This window comes from Carcharhinus amblyrhynchos, unplaced genomic scaffold (assembly GCF_965287045.1).
Source record: "Carcharhinus amblyrhynchos unplaced genomic scaffold, sCarAmb.v2.hapA scaffold_47, whole genome shotgun sequence".
NCBI lineage: Eukaryota > Metazoa > Chordata > Chondrichthyes > Carcharhiniformes > Carcharhinidae > Carcharhinus > Carcharhinus amblyrhynchos.
In genome coordinates, this window is record NW_027649788.1 from 1,504,145 (window position 1) to 1,509,070 (window position 4,926).

The window sequence follows — 4,926 nt, forward strand, 5'->3', positions numbered from 1 at the left end:
GATAGGCAACTATCATCGAGGATGAGTTATGTGTGCAGGATTGATGCATACTGTGGGGGTCACGGATGGCCGTTTCGACCCTGTCTGGGAGCAGAATTCATGATTAATATAACAGTTCTTGTTAAACTGGGAAACTACATCAAATATTTGCAACTCATGGTACACATGATTCGTCTGTTTTGGATAATGGAACCGCGAACACAATGTTTTTTTCAAGAATTTATGCAAAACAATGGCATATACTATTTCCGTACTGCACCATTTCATGTGATTTCAAATGGTTTGGCAGAGCTCTGAAGTAGGGATTGAAAAAAAACTGGTAGATGATTCGTTGAGTACAAAGATCTGAAGATTTTTATTCCCGTATTGTTTCACGCTACAAACGACAACTGGGCTATTTCCAGCGGAAATGCTGCTATGTGGATGGTCAAGTGTCACGTGGATCTGTACCATCAAAATCTCATAGCAAAACAGAACAAGAGACAAGAGAAGCTGGAACAGTTAGGGAGGGCAAAGTATTACTGATTCACCATTTAAGTTCAGTATGTTCCTCAGAGGTTTTATTCGATGACAATTGTTTTAACGGTGTTGAGGGACTCAAGCATTTGTGAGTTTTGACTTTTTTTTGGTTTTGATCGACAAGAGCGTGACCTGGAAACAAAGAGAGAGAGGGATGGAGAGAAAAAAATAAGAGCAGATTTATAGAGGGACAGACAGCTAGGTAGAGGAATGGATAGAGAGATAGATAAACAAAAAGGTAGACAGACAGACAGACTGGCATACAGGCAGACAGACTGTCAGACAGCCAGGTTGACAGATAGATAGATGGATAGAAAAATAGATAGCCAGATAGACAGACGGACGAGTGCACGGGTGGGCAGATGGACGGACGGACGTGTGATGGATGGACAGATGGATGTTAGAGAGACAGACAGACAGACAAACAGAGCTCCCATTATTTCCTTCTCATAATCTGTATGCCACCACGAGCCATTTTGCTGCGTCACTTTGGTGTGTCCGATTCTACCTGCTACAAATTTGTATTTGGTACAAATGGTTCAAACTTTTCCCTTATGTTTATGAATCTGTTTATTGTTTTGCCTGTATTTTTCCACTCATTGTTTTTTTTTTCAGTCCTTGAATTGGTTGCAGTTTCCCCGGGTCATGGACTTATTCTGTATACTTTACCCACTGCTATTTTGTCTCTCGTCGTGCCTCTCTCTATTGCCCCCTGACCCATCGTTAATATTATTTTCACGATTTTGCCCTTCCAAATATTGTACTTCTGGTTCACTGAAGATCACATATTGTAGCACACCGATGCTGTGAGCTGTTTTCATTGTTTGCTTTTATTAATTAATTTAATAATTGATGTAGCAGGATATTTCACTGCTTCCTTTAACTGCTCTCTGAATTTCGACTGTGTTGCTACATAAATAAATGTGTTTGTGCAGCAACTTAAATCGCGCAGCATATATGCAATGTCTTCAAAAAAATAAAATGAAAGATCATCTAAGCCATTTGCAACATTAAAGAAATATAAAATGTACACCAACCACAGAAATATAAAGCTCCCAGATATGGTGAACAGTAAAACTATAGAAGTCCTTCTGCTCTCCATTTCTGGATCATTGCAATTACCTGCTTTTTTCTGACCCCTTAATCCCTTGCGGAGTCGACTGGCCACTAAAATGTGTCTGACAGTCAGAGCGTTGAGCAACAGAATTAACCTGAATGGCATCAACGGGGTTAAAATCTTTTCAAAATGTCTAAACCCAATCCATCTGGGGTCAGTGAAATAGCTTGGCTTATTGGAACAGCGCCATGGTACGTTGTCGAGAATTATTTTAGGTTTAAATCTAAAATAGATAGGAATATTTTTCAAAACGAACAAAGTGCTAGTTGTCCCTGGAACGACGGACAGTTTTCTTGGTGCAATATTTTGATGCTAGCTTTTGGCAACAAATGGCAACAAATCTATCAAAAGTGAAAGCGACTGTGAACCAGACAGAACAGTCTGTGGCTGCACGGAGCAGGACATAGCGAACACTACACACAGGCGTTATTGCGAGGAAATTCAGTGGGAAATAATAATAATTGATTTGATAGAGAATGACCTCACTAATAATGACCAGTAGATCCGCTATGGCCATTGCCATCAGGTAGCACGTGGTACAACTGGAAAGGCCGCATTTCCCTTTGGACAGAATGATGATTGCCACTGAGTTAACTGCAAATAAAAAGAAGGAACAGACATTATAAGTCACCAATAAGCATCTTCCTTTTCTGCACAGAGCATACTTTTCTTTTTGCAGCAATGAAGCGCGCATGTGGATTCCGACGTTTCCAGATTCCCTTGCAAACTCAAAACACTCCCTCAATCAGAGAAAACGATTTGTTTCGGGCCATTCCCTGGATTCTGGAACGGAGCTGTTGATGTTTCAGTGTTTTATATTCAGAAGAATAATAATGTTAGTATTCAGGCATGATCAAAGTGCAGCATTATTTTCCACATGGGAGATTACTAAATTAAGAGAAGTTGTGTTCTTTTTGGTTCGAAACCCTTTGCCTATTGTTTGTGTTCCTATCTTCAGGTGATTTTTTTTGTGGCGCAGTTGTATTATTACGGAAGTCACACCAAAACTGTGGAGGTGTGGATTAGCTAAAAATAATGCGTCTCTATAATATGGAGACGAGGAGGATAAGGGGTGACTCAACAGAAGAAATTCAAATTTTCGAGGGGTTTGAGATTTTGAATGTGGATAAGATACCTGTAATACTTATGAGGCTGTGCAAACCTAAATTTCATCAAAACTAGGCAAAACTATTTATGAATCCACAAAGATATATATTTCACAGGCAATCTTTTATCCCATGAGTGGAGTAAAAGTACATTTGCTCCGACATAGAATCATAGAGTACTGAAAGTATGGAAGGAAGCCTTTCGGCCCATTATATAGCAACTGGCTCTCTGAAAGAATATTCAACCTCGTATCAGAACCATGACCTATCCCCGTAACTTTACACTTTACTGCTTTTAGTTTGCATGCCGATTTCCTATTCCATGCCTTGAAAGGATATTCCTCTATCACTTGTTTCATGGAAATTCAATCCAGATTCCAGCAACAGTCTGAGTGAAAATAAACTCACATTCTCTTTCGAACTTTGTGCCTATTATGTTGCATCTCTTCTCTAGTTTTTGCTGCTCTCTCATTTGGGAGCAATTTCTCATTATTTTGTTCTATCTGTGTCCCTCGGCATCTTGAACAACCAGATCAAGTGGCGCCTCAGCCTTATTTCCTCCGCAGATGATAGACCACTCTCTCCAATCCATCAAAACAGCTACAGTTCGTTTGGCTTGGAATCAGGCTTCTGAATTTCCTCTGTACACTTTCCAAAGCCTTCACATCCTTCTCAAGTATTGTACACATACATGGACGGAGTGTATTTCAAATGTTTATGAAATGTGAAAAAATGTTCACGGAGTGAGTTTTCACCACGGCGAGGAAGGAATGGAGATTAGACCAGCTGTAATAAAGATAGACTGAGGACAAAATAAAGATTGAAGTAAATCAGTTGGGGCGAGTTTCCATGTTTTAACATCTGAAACTTGAGTATTACATGGCCAGAGATATTAATGTTTATTTCATGACATTTGTAGAGATAACCTCTTAAAAACACTGCGCCCAGGACCTAATGATTATCAGGACCAGACTTGGGGAAGGAGATCAATCATAACAAGACAATTCGGTCATTGACTCTGAGTGAAGTTTCTTCCCAGATTGAATTATATTGTCCATTGACAAGTCTTTATCTGCTCTCCAGTTACCACCCCAAACACAAGATTATTTTAACTTGATAAACATTATTTTTTTCTCATTACTGAAGTCAGATGCCACATTCGAATTGGTCATCATATTCAGTATAACTTTTGCCAACTCGTTACCTTGGAAATTCATGTTCCTGATGATTTTTTTCCCCCTACTTCGATGTTTGGATCAACAGAAACAATATTGCACTGAATCCAACAACTGAAAGTCATGGGTGAGATGGAAATAGTTCTTCCAACACAACATGACTGCAAGAATAATTCAGGAAATTTATTTTCTCCACATTATTTATTTCATTAGAATCCAAACAATTGTGTCAATTCAATGCAATGCAACATGACAAGAAACAGATTGAAAGCAGAAACAAGCTTATGCATAGTTACACTATATAATGTGTTTTAGCTACATACCAGGAACACCAACTAAGGCAAGCAACAGATAGAATATTTTCCTGACCAATTCAATAGGTCGATGCATTTTCTGCGTGGAATGGCCCTCTTCCTTTGCTGAGCAAGTTATTCCTCTGAATTAAAATCTGTAGTGACACGTCCCTGTGCATTCACCTTTATGCATTCCCTCGATCTCCATGGAGATACAGCTGTTGCAAAAGTGTTCTAAAAATTGCTATCTTTATATTAGAACAAACACATTAGGAGAACGGGATAAATTCCCTGTGGATTGAATACACGAGATGCTGAGACGAAATTGAATCAATGTTTTTTTTCATTTACTAAGCAACCGTCATTATATGCAATGCATATTCATAATTGTAGACTATATTTAACAGCAAACGAAAGTGATATCATTACCCTCCAACCACCATGACTCCCATGCCTTGACCTCATGTCAGGAGTGCAAGGACTGGGAGTTGAATGTCCAAAGCTACTCAGTATTCTAAAAGAATATACATGGTAGAACACGAGCTGGGGTTGCTTTACTGGTTAAATATAACGTCAAAGCTCCATGAAGAAATTATATTGGCATTAAAGACAAAAATGTTGCTTCTATCAGGGTGGAAATAAAAAAAGAAAGAACATTCTGGTAGGAGTAAGTTGAGGGCCCTGAGCATTAACTCCAAAGTAGGGTACAGTATATA

The 4,926-nt window shown here is 38.9% G+C and overlaps 1 pseudogene; it reads right to left on the reverse strand.

Annotated features, from left to right (window-relative positions):
• Nucleotides 1–1,336: 1,336 nt before the first annotated feature.
• Nucleotides 1,337–3,959, reverse strand: LOC145337357 (putative G-protein coupled receptor 139; annotated as a pseudogene).
• Between the last annotated feature and the right edge of the window lie 967 nt (nucleotides 3,960–4,926).